The 19,056-nt window shown below is 35.0% G+C and overlaps 1 long non-coding RNA gene across 1 annotated transcript; it reads right to left on the bottom strand.

Annotated features, from left to right (window-relative positions):
• Window positions 1-856: 856 nt before the first annotated feature.
• On the bottom strand, window positions 857-18,079 carry LOC123539428 (uncharacterized). The gene is made up of 3 exons (XR_006683976.2): window positions 18,004-18,079; window positions 17,591-17,735; window positions 857-988 (listed from the first exon to the last, which is right to left on the bottom strand). It is a non-coding gene; the product is annotated as an uncharacterized LOC123539428 (long non-coding RNA).
• Window positions 18,080-19,056: the final 977 nt, after the last annotated feature.

The following is a 19,056-nucleotide window of genomic DNA, read 5'->3' as shown; positions in this document are numbered from 1 at the left end:
GCCGGTAGCACATTGGATTTGACTGAAATGAGAAAAATAATTATTTCGTGTAATATGCGTCTCATACGCAAGGGAACGAACATTCACGCAATTTCTTTTTATCATATATGAGATGCCTGCTGACTGGCTTTAACATCAGTGTAATAACACCGTGACCGGTTCGAGATCCAGGCCCGACAAGCAATCAGTCTCTCCGACTCCTGTTACGAAACCGACTATAGCCTCATTTATAAACCCATCCTGTCCAAAATGTCAGCTTCCACACATACGACACTGTTCATCCACGTCTACTGCGGCACTATGTAACATGTTCACATATATACTTATAAATTCTTCGGAAAAAGGACGCTATGCGAAATAGATTTTTTTTTTTAAAATTTAAGAAATATTAAATTTATATTTTTTTCTTAAAATTAAAGTGAAAAACTATGTGTCTTCTTTTTAATAGCCTTTTTAAAGCTTCCTGCTGTTCAGTGTCTTTGCACTATAGTAGAAGACTGACAAATCAAGAGGAGACAACTATACTCAAATTTCAAAGAAAATTCAACTACTGAATTTTTAAAATTTGAATAAAATAAAATTTCACAAACCTTGGAAATATCCTTTTAGACACTGATTTGTATTGTTATCAGCTACTAGTGTGTGAAGTTTCATGACTGTAAACCCTATGGTTGCTGAGATATTCCACTTTCTGAATTTGCCATATAGGTGTCGGCCCAGTACAATTTCTCCTTCTTTGCTGTATAGTAAAACAAGCACTTTTGGACATAAAATTGTGAATTTCACAACAAAAATTGCAGCATTGACAGCTCTGTATTTCTGAAGAGTAATACTATCCAGTCAATATTCACAGAAAAAACACCACCATCAACGATGAACTGTTTTGCTACACATCAAGTATCTAGTCCATGTTTAAATTTCCCACTGACATCTGTCATGGCCACCAGTCTGGTGTAGTTTTTTTATCCTTCCGCACAGAAATGTAATCCTGAAAAACACACATAAAACAACTGCTAAAGACATCAGAAATGACAAAAAAATGTACACAGTATCAATAAATACATTTGGAATATAACATGTCAAAGTAGGGATAGCGTTAAATTGGGAACTTCAAAATTTCAAAGAACTACTTTCTAGGATACAACGACCCGGAAGTACTTCTATACCGGGGTGACACCTACGGATCGATACGGATTACTACGTTTCTATCCGTGGCTGGACGTAGCTATCCGCGCCATATGTGTGACTTGGGTATTACAGTGATTTTGCTTACGTATTTGGTTTGAGTTGCTGAGTGGTTAAGGTCGTTGTCTCCTAATCCAACGGCCCGGGTTCGATTCCCGGACGGGTAAGCTTGAAATTATGAAAAATATGTTTCCCACTCAACTAGATGAGTTCTGATAAGCAAACTAGAGTTACTGGATTGAAACCCAGGCATCCTCGTCGCCTAAAAACTAGCCAATCCTGACAATCTAAAAGAGATTGTTAAACTGAATATGAATAATATGGATATGAACAAATTTATGAAATAGAAAATAAGGGTCTTACTGTGATTTTTTTTCACAAACAGCAATAACATTAAGATTTTATAACGTTGAAACTTGTGTTACCTCGGATGATGTTTAGGCTATTTCAGTGATGCACGCGATGCAAATATATGCTTCTACCGTATTTCGTGAAATATTTCACGGAAAGAGCCCCTTTTTATTTCAAAAACTAGTTTGGAATTTTCATAGCAAAAAGACTGCGTAAGCCGTTTGTAAATTGAATCGCTTTCCGTCGACGAAATCGTCCACCGAAGCTCGTACGGTGCTACTCTAAGATCAAAAGAATCGCGCAGTTTTTAGAACAGTCAACGCCCATCATAGTGACATTTATGAAATTTCCGATTGATAACACTGTCTTATATCATTCTGTTTCCCTTGTTTTTGAAAATAATCCAGCGAAAAAAATAAGCCATTTTTACTTCAGATACTTCAATTTTTCATTAATTGTACGAAAGGGCCCGTTGCTAAACAGAAAAGGAATATAAAAAAAATCTGAATCGTACAAAATGAAGGAGAGGTGTCCTTGTATATGAATACCAAATATCAGAGCAATATGGTAGCTTTACTTTTCGACCATTATTACGTCGACCGACATCAAAGAAGACTGGCAAACACCTTAATTCACTCTATTCTTCTCATTGTGGTGGCATAACAACGCATCTTAAAAACCAGCTATCCCGGTTGAGGCCGAATTGCGCATCCTTTTTTTAAATACAAGTAAACCACTTTTGTGAGCCTTGGTGGCGCAATGGTAGCGCGCTTGCTTATTAATAATAATAATAATAATAATAATAATAATAATAGTCTTTATTTCCAGAGGCAACACAGTTGGGCATGCCGGGTCTTCCCTGTGAGCCTCCATTAAAGCGGATAGGCCTCACCAAAGGGATATTGTTTCGCCATATCAAACCTTTGCCAATAGAAACAAATGACCTAATGGAAGGGGGATACATAAAGGAATCCTTTTGCAAATAGGAGCCCCTGTAACTTTCAAAGTACACGGTAGAATATACTAAGAACATAGATCACGAACTCCTGCTTTAAAAGGCGCATGTTTCTTTTTTTTTTTTTTTTTTTTTTTTTTTTTTTTTTTTTTTTTTTGTTAAGTACATGATTTAGATCTAAATGTGTTTGTTACCTATAAAAGTTTCATGCTTCAAGTATTTCAATAGGCTTAAGTTTTATTTTTCCAAGATTCTTTTACAGAACCTTTAATTTAGTACCTTTTACAGCTTCGTAACTTTGTGACATCGCATTTTATGCAAGGTATAACGTACAATTATGTTACGCATACATGTAAATAATTATTAATTTACCTTCTGTACAATGTAGTGTAAGAATTCTGGATTAAAATAATGGTGATTTTGTCAGACATTTTAGAAACATCATTTTGTTATTGCATTCTGCACGTTGCTACACTAGAAATTGCCAAAATTTATATATGTGTTTAATTCAGTTTTGGCTGTATTGTCCGAGAAATCGGCTATTTCCTTTGTTTGGGTCGGTCCGGGCCTGGCCGGGTTTTATTAATTACCAAATACGCAGATTGGTTATATGCACTTAACAGCTATTTTACAGATGATTTATTGATACACCAACAGATGATTTAATAAATCAGGTGTTGGTGATCAATAAATCATGTGTTGGTGTATAAATAAACTATGTGTTGGTGTATCAATAAATCATCTGTTGGTGATCAATAAATCATGTGTTGGTGTATCAATAAATCATCTGTTGGTGATCAATAAATCATGTGTTGGTGTAACAATAAATCATCTGTTAATGTATCAATAAATCATATGTTGGTGTATGAATAATCTATGTGTTGGTGTATCAATAAATCAGCTAAAAATGAGGTAAAGATGATTTTATTTAAGTTGAGCACAATCACATTCATGAACAAAGCATCGCCACAATCCGACAATTCTACATATAAAATTTCATTCAGAATTAACAGTTCTATTTAGTCTGTATTTACTTGAAGACCTTTTCAAAATCTATTTACATTCTTGTAAAAATTATTTAAAGATGTATCACGCTTGGAACAAAGTTTTATGCCCTTTCAGGGTGCATGTACCACGTGACTTTTTCGCTAATCTGGGGTGCCAAAAAGATGGCTGATGCCTCGATAAAGGTAACATTTTCTTTAATATCTTTTCACCAACCTTTTCAAATAAAAGGAAACATAGATGAGTGCCGTTTCATATGAAAATCCAACACTCGGTTACAAGTTTTCTGTTTCAAAGTCCGCTCGTTTTCTCTAAAAGTGCAACCGCGCATCTGAAGTGAACAAATTTGATGATGTTAAGACGGGGGACCATTTCGCAAATTCAATAGATTAACCCTTTAAAAGGCCGTAAAAGACTACTTTGCGATACGGATATATGTACGAGTATTGTCTTGACATATACACTTTAAGAAATAACAAATTAAGAGCCTTCAATAGCTTCCGAGGCCAGATTTATCCAGTTGCTAAGCAGGGGTCCGTTTTTCTTGATGCTAAGACGGGGGCGTGATTTCTTTATATTTAACGGAGTCGAAGCATTTCTTTTCTTAAATCCTTCCGCCTTTTTGCGCAACTATATTACCTTTTGTCTTTTTGAAATAGCAATAACCATGGCCTTGTTTACACATCGTAAACATACATTATGTTGGTTATTTTAAACAAGCAAAGCGCTGTGAAAATGAAAATTAATTTCAGAATATGAAAAGATAGCAACAAAGAGTAAAATACATTTACTGGAAGATTTTTACCTTAACAGTAATTAAAGGTAGCTCTTTTACCTTTTAGCTACCAGTCCTAAGGCAGCGATTCGTTTTAAGCTCACGATTTTAATAGAAATGAAAATAAAGTGATATAAGGTGGCATATGTTCTTAGTAAAAACTACAGACACTATCTTTTCAGTTAAGCCTGCGCTCGAACAATCAACGCCTATTCAAAAAACTAAGAAACAGACTCTCGAGACTCCAAAAGAAACCTGGTACATTCTCACAGGGAATGTATAATGTCATATTATGACATTATAATTTCTTGTGAAAAAGTACTGGATTTCTTTCGAAGTCTCGAGAGTCTGTTTCTCATTTAGTTTTTCTTATTTTCTCTCCTCCCTTTTCTGATTGTCCAAGGATTTAGCAGGGAGGTAATATTTTCACTGCCTGATTCTCTCCTTTTCGAGGAGCGCACTGCCTTTAGCCTTCTCACGTTCACGATACAGTTTTTGTTTTGAACTTCAGCCCTCGATTTTACAATAATGTTAACCTGATGTGCAACCCACCACAAGTCAACAATGCGTTATTATTACTGATATATGCACACATAGGGGAGACCGGGGATAGTTGTTACATGGGGTAGGTTGTTACATTGCAAATATTGAAGTGATGACGCATCATATAAAGTCACAGATTATGCGTGTTTGTTAGTTTTAAAAGTCGCCATCTTTTACGGATGCGATGTTTAACTTGGTGACAGTTATTTGAAAAATAGAACAAAAAGCTAGATTTTGGGCCACGTAAGTAAATTTTCGAGTTTTTCATACATTTTTGGTTTATGTGCACACTTGAAATATATATAAAACTTTAAAAATGTTGTTGGACTAAACAAGGAATTGTGCTAAAAATCGTAAAATCTCAAGAGGTTACATGCTTTCTCTGAGTTGTCTACCTTAGATATTGTCACGTGTTGTGGGGTCGGGGCATGTTGTTACAATTAGTGCGGGGCACGTTGATACATACTACCAGTTGACCCCAAAGAGAAGATTCACAAGAGAATCTTTATTTGAGACTGGAACAAACGTATTAGACCTTCCTGTCTGAGACAAGGGAAACCAGAACACTACTTTTGTTATAGTAAATGCTCGATTGAACCAGGAAACTGCATATGGGGGTGGACATTGTTGGCTCTATGCTGTAGTTATATTGAATAGCAGAGATGACAACTACCCCATGCGCATACTACTGAAAATGAAGTGAAATGACCATGCCAGTTACTATACAGATTTTTCAAATGGCCAAAATGAAACTGACGATGTTAAGCGCTACCTTATATATTGTCGACTTTGGGTAGCTGCCTTGGCACCTCTGCCATCTTAAACCATCAGAGCTCCTCTGGCGATACAAACATTATTGCAATTTGTCTATGAAGATGTCGTATTCAGTGAAGATATATATATCTTGTCCTGATTGGTGTGAATAGAAATGAACATTACAGTGGCGTCAATAAAATCTAAGAGCAGCGAACAACTACAACAGGCCTGCGTTTTCTCCAGATAAGAAATGCCAATTTAGAATGACTGCTGGATGGCGAAAGAATGTAAAAGAGCTCTTCTGACAGATACGCCCGAAAAGAGTGTTAACATAGTAAAATAAGAATTCACCATGAAACTGTGGAAAATTTCTTAAAAATGAGCAAAACAAGTGCTCAAAACTAAAGAACAGAAAGCAACAAAACAAAAGAAAAATGTAAACAGATGTAAACATCGTCCTATTTGTCATCATTGTGGATATGATGGAGAAATGGAAGAGATGTTTTGATTTAACCATATTGTATTGCCTATATACATGCAAATAGATACAGAACATACAAGAAGCACTTTCAGTAAATAGTTGGAGCCTATAGCATTATTCAGGCTTGCATTAATGCTGAAAAAATAGAGTATGGACCTGTATGGTTTGAAATTCGCAAGGTTTTGTTTAACTTACAAGGCTCTACTAACAACTAGGTGAAATGATTCATTTGTGAAATGAAAAAGCTGTGTTATACATGTTATAAACAGATTGGAAAGCATTGTATGTTTACTGTTGGGTTGTAAAAATGTAAATTCTTTGTAAAATTGTAAAATTGCTTATTGTAACAATTTGCCCCAGACGCTGTAACAATTTACCCCAACGGTGGGGTAAGTTGTTACATTTCACCAACATGGTACAACTATCTTTATCGGATAGAAATATTCTTCGTTTTAGAATTAATAGTAAAAAATTGAAAATTGCAATGAATGAGCTTTACAAAGATAATAAGCTGGACAAAATCGGTTAAATAATTCATCCGATACAATATAAAATATGAAAAATGTAACAACTATCCCCGGTCTCCTCTACACCAATAATATATATATATATATATATATATATATATATCAATACATACGTTACCGATCACTGTGCTACCGGTGCCACGGGTATGCTTGTTTACATTCATTTTGTTTTCAATGAAATGTCAAACATGTATCTTTATAATAAAAATTCTATGACATATGACCAATTCTGTAAACAAAACATTATAATAAGAAATAAATATCAAAGCATATTTTATCAGACTTTAAAAATAGAATTTGCATGACATGTTATGAAAAAAACTAATGATAAAAACAAAAAAAAATCAGCAAATTATAACGCCCGGGCGTTTTATCTTGGAACCTTAACTTCAAAAAATAAAAAAAAGTCCCATGTTGTACAAAATGGACTGTCAGTAAGATATCAAGTATACGTTACCATACGTAACATATGTATCAATAGTTTGTACTGTGTTTATGGCGTACTCAATATGTATAACAACATAAATTTAATTCAAACAAAAACTGTAATTGTCATTTAATCACAAGTAGGTTTTACTTTAAGGAGTATCAAATTTACTTCCTATTTATACCGTACGTTATCAGATGAGCCCGTTGAACATTATTAAGAAAAAGAAAATACGTTTTCAAGGACATATGTGCGACTTTACCAGGTCTAGGAAAGTGGAATATTTACAGATTATCTGTAAATTTACAGATAATCTATAAATTTACAGATTTTACAATCTGTAAATTTACAGATTGTGTGTATGAAAACTGATAAAATTACATTTATTCTCAAAACCGCAGCTTGGGATTAATTGGTTTATTTACAGCATGCATAAATTAAGGTCATTTGTGGGTTTCAGCCATTTTTGTTGACTTTGAGTTTTTTGGCATTTTAAGAAAAATCAAAGTCAACAGAAATGACTGAAAGTTACAATTGACCTTTATTTATACATACGATAAGTAAATCAATTAATTTCAAGCTGCGATTTTGTGTCTAAATATAATTTTAGCAGTTTTCAAACACCTGATCTGCAAATTTACAGACTGAAAAATCTGTAAAATTATAGATTATCTGTAAATTTATAGATAATCTGTAAATATTCCACTTTCCTAGACCTGGTTACATGTGTGAAGTCTGCATCTTACGACATAGACGATACAAATTGCTGACACTGTCAATTAAAACTGAGTGACACTTTCTTATTTATGTTATTTTAAATTAGACTGGTAACGTTTGTATCGATCACGTATGTATCATTTTGCCATTTCTTACACCATTTAAATTAAGAAGGACCTCTGCTTCTTAATAGATCTATTGAAAATACATGCACTGTTTTGGCGTGAAAAAACAAAACTTAGTTCAACATGAATTGCTGTGATTTTAATGTCTTAGAATAAAGGGCTAATGGTACTTTGCGGAACGGAACGAAACGGAACGGAACAAGTTAAGAGGCACCCACGGGGTATAATCAAAATGTAAAAAAACAATGCTTTCAAATTAATCAGACCACCATCTTTGATAAAAAAATAACCTATCGCATTCGATTCATTGTCCTGGTTAGTCGCATGTTAGTGACAAATGAAGACTGTTCTTTTTACTTACAGTTTAATTGTAGCTGTATCAATATAATATTAACTCTATGTATCATCTACAAAATTTGAAACTGAGAATGCGTGTCAATGCTTGCAAAACGTATGAGCTGCAGAAGCAGTGCACGAAACTAGTCAGTTGGTTGTCTGTGGTACAAGCTGAAATCACATCAAGTAAAATATTTCTTGTTCCGTTCCGTTCCGCAAAATACCATTACCTATATAGCTATTGGTACTTTGCGGAACGGAACGGAACCAAGTCAGAAATAAAGCTCAGCTGCATGTAATGTAGAAATGACTAATCCGAATATGTTATAAACATCACCAGAAGTTCAATCGTAATGTGTCAGATGTAATCATTACTTAAAGATTACAGAAAGAAATTTCTTCTTTTCAGTTACAGATTGTATGTGCATACTTGTTACTCGGATTCTATGTACTATTTACAAAATTACAAACTAAGAACTGGTGCCAATGCTTGCAAAACTTCTTTGTTGCAGAAGCAGTGCTTGAAACTAGTCAGTTGGTTGTCTGCGGTACAAGCTGGAATCACATCAAGTAAAGTATTTCTTGTTCCGTTCCGTTCCGCAAAATACCATTACCTATATAGCTAATGGTACTTTGCGGAACGGAACGGAACCAATTCAGGAATAAAGCTCAGCTGCATCTAATGTAAAAAAATGACTAATCTGAATATGTTATAAACATCACTAGAAGTTCAATCGTAATGTGTCAGATGTAATCATTACGTGAAGATCACAGAAAGAAAATTCTTCTTTTCACTTACGGATTGTAAGTGTATACTTGTTACTCTGATTCTATGTACTATCTACAAAATTAGAAACTGAGAATGGGTGCCAATGTTTGTAAAACGCATTTGTTCCAGAAGCAGTGCTTGAAACTAGTCAGTTGGTCGTCTGTGGTAAAAGCTGAAATCACATCAAGCAAAATATTTCTTGTTCCGTTACGTTCCGCAAAATACCATTACCTATATAGCTAATGGTACTTTGCGGAACGGAACGGAACCAATTCAGGAATAAAGCTCAGCTGCATCTAATGTAGAACTGACTAGTCTGAATATGTTATAAATATCAACAGAAGTTAAATCATAATGTGTCAGATGTAATCATTACTTGAAGATTACAGCAAGATCATTCTTCTTTTCACTTAAAGATTGTAAGTGTATACTTGTTACTTGGATTCTATGTACTATCTACGAATTTAGAAACTGAGAATGTGTGCCAATGCTTGCAAAATGCATTTGTTGAAGAATCAGTGCATGAAACTAGTCAGTTGGTTGTCTGTGGTGCAAGCTGAAATCACATCAAGTAAAATATTTCTTGTTCCGTTCCGTTCCGCAAAATACCATTACCTATATATAGCTAATGGTACTTTGCGGAACGGAACGGAACCAAGTCGAAAATAAAGCTCAGCTGTATCTAATGTAGAAATGACTTATCTGAATATGTTATAAATATCAACAGAAGTTAAATCATAATTTGTCAGATGTAATCATTACTTGACGATTACAGCAAGACCATCCTTCTTTTCACTTACAGATGGTAGGTGCATACTTGTTACTCTGATTCTATGTACTATCTACAAAATAAGAAACTGAGAAAGTGTTCCAGTGCTTGCAAAACGTGTTTGTTGCAGAAGCAGTGCTTGAAACTAGTCAGTTGGTCGTCTGTGGTGCAAGCTGAAATCACATCAAGCAAAATATTTCTTGTTTCGTTCCGTTCCACAAAATACCATTACCTATATAGCTAATGGTACTTTGTGGAACGGAACGGAACCAAGTCAGTAATAAAGCTCAGCTGCATCTAATGTAGAACTGACTTTGAGTCTGAATATGTTATAAACATCAACAGAAGTTAAATCATAATGTGTCAGATGTAATCATTACTTGACGATTACAGCAAGATCATTCTTTTTTTCACTTACAGATTGTAGGTGTATACTTGTTACTCTGATTCTATTTACTATCTACAAAATTAGAAACTGAGAATGGGTGCCAATGCTTGTGAAACGTATTTGTTGCAGAAGCAGTGCTTGAAACTAGTCAGTTGGTCGTCTGTGGTAAAAGCTGAAATCACATCAAGCAAAATATTTCTTGTTCCGTTCCGTTCCGCAAAATACCATTACCTATATAGCTAATGGTACTTTGCGGAACGGAACGGAACCAATTCAGGAATAATGCTCAGCTGCATCTAATGTAGAACTGACTAGTCTGAATATGTTATAAACATCAACAGAAATTAAATCTTAATGTGTCAGATGTAATCCTTACTTGAAAATTACAATAAGATCATTCTTCTTTTCACTTACATACTGTAGGTGGATACTTGTTACTCTGATTCTATGTACTATTTACAAAATTAGAAACTAAGAATGGGTGCCAATGCTTGCAAAACGTATTTGCTGCAGAAGCATTGCTTGAAACTAGTCAGTTGGTTGTCTGTGGTACAAGCTGAAATCACATCAAGTAAAATATTTCTTGTTCCGTTCCGTTCCGCAAAATACCATTACCTATATAGCTAATGGTATTTTGCGGAAGGAAACGGAACCAAGTTAGGAATAAAGCTCAGCTGCATCTTATGTAGAACTGACTAATCTTAATATGTTATAAATATCAACAGAAGTGAAATCATACTGTGTCAGATGTAATCATTACTTGAAGATTACAGCAAGATCATTCTTCTTTTCACTTACATATCGTAGGTGTGTACTTGTTACTCAGATTCTATGTACTATCTACACATTTAGAAACTGAGAGTGTGTGCTAATGCTTGCAAAACGCATTTGTTGCAGAATCAGTGCATGAAACTAGTCAGTTGGTTGTCTGTGGTGCAAGCTGAAATCACATCAAGCAAAATATTTCTTGTTCCGTTTCGTTCCGCAAAATACCATTACCTATATAGCTAATGGTACTTTGCGGAACGGAACGGAGCCAATTCAGGAATAAAGCTCAGCTGCATCTAATGTAGAAATGACTAATCTGAATATGTTATAAACATCACCAGAAGTTAAATCATAATGTGTGAGATTTAATCATTACTTGAATATTACTACATGACCCTCTGGACGGGGCCTCTTTCCCCCCACCCCCAGGGGCATAGCTTGAGTAATCTTGTTAGAGAGCCACTAGGCAATGCTACATACTAAATATCAAAAGCCTAGGCCTTAAATTTTCAGTCAAGAAGATTTTTAAAAGTTTTTTCCTATGTAAGTCTATGTAAAACTTGAGACCCACAAAGCGGGACCTCTTTTCACCCCAGGGGCTGAATTTGAATAATTTTGGTAGGGAACCAAAAGGCAATGCTACATACTAAATATCAAAGGCCTAGGTCTTTTGGTTTCAGACAAGAAAATGTTTAAGTTTTTTTCTATGTAAGTCTATGTAAAACGTGGGACCACCGGGATGGGGCCTCTTTTCATCCCAGGGGCATATTTTGAACAATCTGTATAGAGGACCATTAGATGATACCGCAGGCCAAATATTAAGGCTCTATGCCTTGTGGTTTTGGACAAGAAGATTTTCAAAGTTTTCCGTTAACACCCCTGAAACTAGTACAAAGATGCCCTTTTTAATTATCTTTTATAGCAGAGCTACCGGCGCCGCGAAGCGGCGCCGACAGCGTCGCATTACGGTTAAACGTGTGAAAAACAAAATGAATAAAACTGTGTAAAGAATTACTATCGAGTTGAAAATTCGTGGTACTTTTTTGGAATCGGTGTTGTTCGGGTTTCTTCCAGCACCCAATGCTCATAGTAATTTTAAAATCAGTAAGACGTCAGTAGACGCCTTGCTGTTTACGGTTGACAAAAGTGTTTCGCTTACTGCTTTGAACGTTGAATAAAAATGTAAATGAGCGTCTGAAGATAAGAATTCAGTGCTAAATACATATTCTACGAAAAAAAAAGGATAAAATACAATATTTTCAATGCGAAACGATTTTCATCACGCTTCCATAACTGAAATTTATTATATATATTTATATTTGAGTTGATGACGTCATATTCCACATTGTACAGTGGTTAGCGAGTTGGCGTTGAAAACCAAAGGTCGGGAGTTCGATCCTCACCATATGCATTTTTTTTTTCTTATTTCAGTTTTTTTTTCATTTATTTATTTATTATGAGTTTTAAAAGCATTGTAAAAAAATAAGGTCATTCATGTGAAATTTAACAAGTGTTTTGTTAGTGATGTCAGGTTCCAAAGTACTGTCTGTAGATAAAACTTATTTTTAAAAAAGGTTTTGGGATCAAAATATACAGGCATTGAACTGTGAAAAGCACATAATGCTCTTCTCCCCATTCACATATATTTCATCCACAAGCTTAAAAATCACTGACCAGAGTTTATTACTAGGAAAAAAAAACTATTGCCAATGAATTATCAATAAACATCAAAAAGGCTTCTACTACCATTCCTATTCTATACCAGTAGTGCTAAAAGATTAACAATAAAAATGTCATAGACTGTTAACTTAGCAGTACAGTAAACAAGAGCTGTCTGATGACAGCGCGCTCGACTATTCGAAGAATTGATTGAAGAATGGTGTCAAAATATTTCCACGGATATTCAGACAAAAGAAATAAATAGATTAGACAAACAATGTTCCTGTATTACTTTGATTTCGATAAGTCTTGCACTAAATGGCAATATATGAGCCAATTTCAAAGTCCAAAAAGGGCCATAATTCAGTCAAAATAGTTATGTACTCTTGCCTACAGATGGAAATCATAATGATAAACAAGTGTTCAAAGTTTAAAAGCCGTATGTCAAATAGTTTTGACAAAACATGGACTTGTATGGAAAAAGAACCAATTTCAAAGTCCAAAATGGGCCATAATTCAGCCAAAATAGATGACAGAGTTATGTTCTCTTTCCTACAAATAGAGACTATTATACTAAACAAGTGATAAAAGTTTCAAAGCCATATGTCAAACACTTTACAAAAAATATGAACTGGTATGAAAAACTTAACCAAGATTTCTCAGTCAAAAAGGGCCATAATTCAGCCAAAATCCTTGATGGAGTTATGTACTCTTGCCTATAATTGGACATGGTGATGGTAAACGATGTTGAAAGTTTCAAAGCTTTATCTCAAAAGACTTTGTCAAAATATGAACTGGTACGAAATATTAACCCAGATTTCTAAGTCAAAAAGGGCCATAATTCAGCCAAAATCCTTGATGGAGTTATGTGCTCTTGCCTATAACTGGACATGGTGATGGTAAACAAGTGTTGAAAGTTTCAAAGCTTTATCTCAAAAGACTTTGTCAAAATATGAACTGGTACGAAAAACTTAACCATGGTTTCTAAGTCAAAAGGGGCCATAATTAAGTCAAAATCCTTGATGGAGTTATGTGCTCTTGCCTATAACTGGACATGGTGATGGTAAACAAGTGTTGAAAGTTTCAAAGCTTTATCTCAAAAGACTTTGTCAAGATGTGGACAGGTACGAAATATTAACCCAGATTTCTAAGTCAAAAAGGACCATAATTCAGCCAAAATCCTTGATGGAGTTATGTGCTCTTGCCTATAACTGGACATGGTGATGGTAAACAAGTGTTTAAAGTTTCAAAGCTTTATCTCAAAAGACTTTGTCAAAATGTGAACTGGTACGAAAAACTTAACCATGATTTCTAAGTCAAAAGGGGCCATTATTCAGCCAAAATCCTTGATGGAGTTATGTGCTCTTGCCTATAACTGGTCATGATGATGGTAAACAAGTGTTGAAAGTTTCAAAGCTTTATCTCAAAAGACTTTGTCAAAATATGAACTGGTACGAAAAACTTAACCCAAGGTGTGACGCCGACGCCGACACCGACGCCGACGCCATGGTGAGTAGGATAGCTCTACTTATTCTTCGAATAGTCGAGCTAATAAAACAGAAGTTTTCGACAATTTCGGCAAACAGTGATTTTCTTTGGGTAAAATTCTCATCACTAACTTTTAAAGATGGCTAGTCTTTTGGATTTTAAACAAGCTTTGTACATGTAAATGAGTTTCATTCTCCCATACCAAACGTCTATCGTAGCAGAATTTTTGCCTTAAAGTTGGACACATTCTTCCTTCTAAAAAGAACCGTAACTTTCTTTAGTTCGTATTTTCGCATGTCAAGATTTAATCTTAATGCATTCTAAGACATTCATTCAGAAATCATGAATTATCATCAATTCTTAAAATTTTAATAGATCTTAATGAACATAAACTTCCTAAAACGGATTCCAGATAATTACAGCAGCACTCCTTTAATTTTCAAGGGAGCTCTGCATTCTAGGTAGCACCTAAGTTCATATTATGGTGGGGCTCAAGGGATAGATGGTCTCGGTAAATGCACAGAGGTTGGTGGCACAGGTGTGAGACGTCCCCCTCGGCAAACAGTGATTTTCTCTGGGTAAAATTCTCATCACTAACTTTTAAAGATGGCTAGTCTTTTGGATTTTAAACAAGCTTTGTACATGTAAATGAGTTTCATTCTCCCATACCAAACGTCTATCGTAGCAGAATTTTTGCCTTAAAGTTGGACACATTCTTCCTTCTAAAAAGAACCGTAACTTTCTTTAGTTCGTATTTTCGCATGTCAAGATTTAATCTTAATGCATTCTAAGACATTCATTCAGAAATCATGAATTATCATCAATTCTTAAAATTTTAATAGATCTTAATGAACATAAACTTCCTAAAACGGATTCCAGATAATTACAGCAGCACTCCTTTAATTTTCAAGGGAGCTCTGCATTCTAGGTAGCACCTAAGTTCATATTATGGTGGGGCTCAAGGGATAGATGGTCTCGGTAAATGCACAGAGGTTGGTGGCACAGGTGGAGACGTCCCCCTCGGCAAACAGTGATTTTCTCTGGGTAAAATTCTCATCACTAACTTTTAAAGATGGCTAGTCTTTTGGATTTTAAACAAGCTTTGTACATGTAAATGAGTTTCATTCTCCCATACCAAACGTCTATCGTAGCAGAATTTTTGCCTTAAAGTTGGACACATTCTTCCTTCTAAAAAGAACCGTAACTTTCTTTAGTTCGTATTTTCGCATGTCAAGATTTAATCTTAATGCATTCTAAGACATTCATTCAGAAATCATGAATTATCATCAATTCTTAAAATTTTAATAGATCTTAATGAACATAAACTTCCTAAAACGGATTCCAGATAATTACAGCAGCACTCCTTTAATTTTCAAGGGAGCTCTGCATTCTAGGTAGCACCTAAGTTCATATTATGGTGGGGCTCAAGGGATAGATGGTCTCGGTAAATGCACAGAGGTTGGTGGCACAGGTGTGAGACGTCCCCCTCGGGTAAAACTAAGATCCTGTCGGACACCATGTAACTGAACCTATGTACAGTTACAGTAGACCATCTATCCCGGCCAGGTAATTTAACATTGATAACTCCATATATATAATGGCCCTGTTTGGTGGCACCAGTCCATAGACGGCAACTGGAATCCTGGCTCGCCACAGATTTTTTTTGTAATTTTTCAGCATGTTTTTGAAAAAAGCCCTCCATTTCAGGTCTGGATTTCAAAATGAGGCTGCTACACAACATCTTTCTATATTTAGAACATTTCAAAAGTGAAAGTAACTTTTTTTTTTTTTTTAATTTTCCCCCTCGGCCGAGGGCATATATTCAACTTCAAACCTCATAAAACTGAAACATTTTAGCCAAAGTGATTAAAAAATCACTTGTATATGTTTAGAATATATCTACAACCTGTCTATGAAGTTTCAGCTCATTCCAAGCAGAAATAAAGCTTGTACAGAATTTCCAACATGGACACCGGTTCATTTTCTGCATTCATATCAGGCTCAAAAGTACAATTAATTTCCCATAGGGTTACATACAAATATATCAATGCAAGGCTTTGACACAATGTTCTGAAGACAAATGCAAATACCTTCTCTTTAGAAATCTATCCGAGAGAAACACAAAAATCACTTTTAAGTGACCTGTTGACCTGCTACTTTTCTCCTCACATCTGTCAGAATGAATAGTGTATTGCATTTTTACAAAGTGAAGCGGTTCAGCCTACTTTTTGTACAAATCCGCAGACAGTCATTTGCCAAAAAAAACATGATTTTCCAGCAATGTTTTACCACTTTCTCTTCATTTACATCAGATCTATAAAATTTGACTACTTTCAGAAGCTCAGGATATCTATTTACAATCAAATCCATCATGAAATGAGGGACCTCTTTTCTCTCGGATACACTTCCTTTAGTTGGGTAACGAAGGGCAGGTAACTGTACCTTATTACCATTTTACTAGGAACTACATAACCCCCTATTTTCTTTTCATTTTTTCGTTAATTTGTGATAGAACTTTCATGAAAAATAGGTGTAGGAAAAAGTGATGTTCTCTAAAGATACGTAAAGACGACCTGAAGTTGTCGTTTTTTATATGAAACAAAGAAGGATTTGAATTACTGACCTTTAACCTATAATAGGAATAAGGTCAGTAATTCGGTCGAAAATGTGCTTCCGTGGTGTAGTCGAAAGAAGTCCATAATAAATAGATCCTAATTTTCCCATTTTTTGCGCAAATTCGTGTAGAACGAGTGCTTTAATCACCGTTTTTCATTACTAGAAGACATTTTGCATGAAATGAGACGGTTTTCATGTTCATACACCCCACATGTCAAGTTTTGCAGATCGAAACCGGAAGTAGGTGTTTATTGCGCGGACGAGAGTAAATATGCGCCATTTTTAGGGTAGCAGACCACAACTGACTGGCATTTCACTAGGAACTACATAACCCCCTATTTTCTTTTCATTTTTTCGTTAATTTGTGATAGAACTTTCCAAGCATATTTGACAGTACGGACACGAGGTGTAAGTCCTGCATTACAGTTCACCTAGGTGACAAATGGGTAGAACTGTCAACAAAAAATTGTAAATGTAAATATTGCAATGTCTTTTAATTGACCCAAAGGTAAAATTATTGCTAAAATATTATTGTCTTTACTTTCTTTCTATTATGAATACTGAATAAACATCCAGCCTGCATGATGCTAATACCCCTAAATTCTTCTACAAACAGCAATGACAGTATTGTTCGAACTTTTTAAGATATACTTACTTCTACAAATAACTCCTGGAACTGGGAACCAACTGCAGAATAAAACTAGAACAAACTAATGGAACAAACTGCAAACACAGCTGGAACAAACTGCTGGAATAAACTGCTGTGGCAGACTGCCAAGTTATTTAAGAATTCCTTGATCCGTGTTTAAGTTACACCTCGGACAAACTCACACGGACGGAAGAACGGACAGGCACATGCACATACACCAAACCGCCATGGTGACAACTATGTCGAGCTCACTGCCAGAGGGCCTGACAAAAAGTGATGTAACATTATACAATGTACTTACAATAAGTCCATGTCGTGTAGCAGTAACCTTGATGATACTGTTATTGATTTCTTCATCCTCGTTGATCGTCACCAGGTATCATGCGTTACTGGTAAACACAGGCATAGCAAGGTCACGTGTGATAAAGATGTAAACATCATGACTGCTGCAATATTATTGGTGGGGTAACTACTTATCATTAACATTCACTCTGCACTATAAGTTATAAAATATACAAAAATAAACATAGAGTAAATATATCTATCAAGATTTTGTTAATATAAACTTTCAAATCACTTGCCCTGATTATTTAAAACAAATGTATTAACTTTTATGAGCAAATTTCAATGATTAGATTTCTCATATAAATTAACAAGCTTTACAAGAAATTTAAAATTGCAGTTTCTATAAATTCTGTAATCAAAATTTAAAACCTTGGTGAGTATAACTACTAGAGTAGGAGACATGTTAAGGAGAGATCTCTGCAGCTGAATCGGACCATTGTCACCACAGGCCCCATCTAACGCATCCTTATGGTATAGCATTTATATAGTAAGAAAAAAGAAAAGGTAGGACACTTCCGAATACCCATATTCTCTTGTTCATTAATATATGATCGATTTCAATAGAATAAAATTTAAACGTTAGTTGGAAATATTAATTTTAACAAATATACCACAAAAAGTGTTCAAGTAAGTCCTATTATAGCTATAAAATCGATGTTTTACATTTTGAATCGAGTCCAACATTTGCTTTGCTCCGCTGTTTCCGGATCTACGGTGCGAATATCCTCTGCGATTTCATTGGTTAATAGGTATAGTTTGACAGATACCGGGAAAATCGATATACCTCGGCTATATACCTTCATCATCATTACTTCAATAGAACTGAATGAAAAAATAGCGACAAACAATAATAAACAAAAATGTCAATTCAATTAGAACAACTAAGGAGCGCTGCTAAGCGTGACGACAACATTATTATATCGGGCCAAGCCGGTACAGATTATAAATTTTTCGATTTATTTTCACAAAATTTTATACCTTCGATACCGAAGGTTTATTTTTGACCACCGCAATAAGGACTACAAATTCACTCCGTTGCAAACCGGATGTATACAAGCAGGGAAGATGTAGAAATCTGAAGTTCGTGGAAAATCGCAGATTTCTTTAAAAATACTGTAGTGATAAAGGTTAAACTTATGCCGTAGGTTTATTACAATAATATCAATTAATTAAGTGTATCGTTTGAACCGTACGTTCTATATTAGCTTCAAATCAGATTTGGTGTTTCGGAAGTGTCCTACCTTTTCTTTTCTTACTATATAATGCTATACCATAAGGATACCGTTAGATGGGGCCTATGATTGTCACCATGGATACAGAATGTCTCTTCACAGCCACTATTTGTGTCTCCAGTCAAAGTGTATGTCAGATAATCCTGGAAAGAAATTTTGTAACACTATTTTAGGGATGTATACTGAAAAC

Source organism: Mercenaria mercenaria, chromosome 18 (assembly GCF_021730395.1).
Source record: "Mercenaria mercenaria strain notata chromosome 18, MADL_Memer_1, whole genome shotgun sequence".
Classification (NCBI taxonomy): domain Eukaryota; kingdom Metazoa; phylum Mollusca; class Bivalvia; order Venerida; family Veneridae; genus Mercenaria; species Mercenaria mercenaria.
The sequence above is the reverse complement of the archived record's forward strand: the minus strand, read 5'-3'. Positions and strand labels throughout refer to the sequence as shown.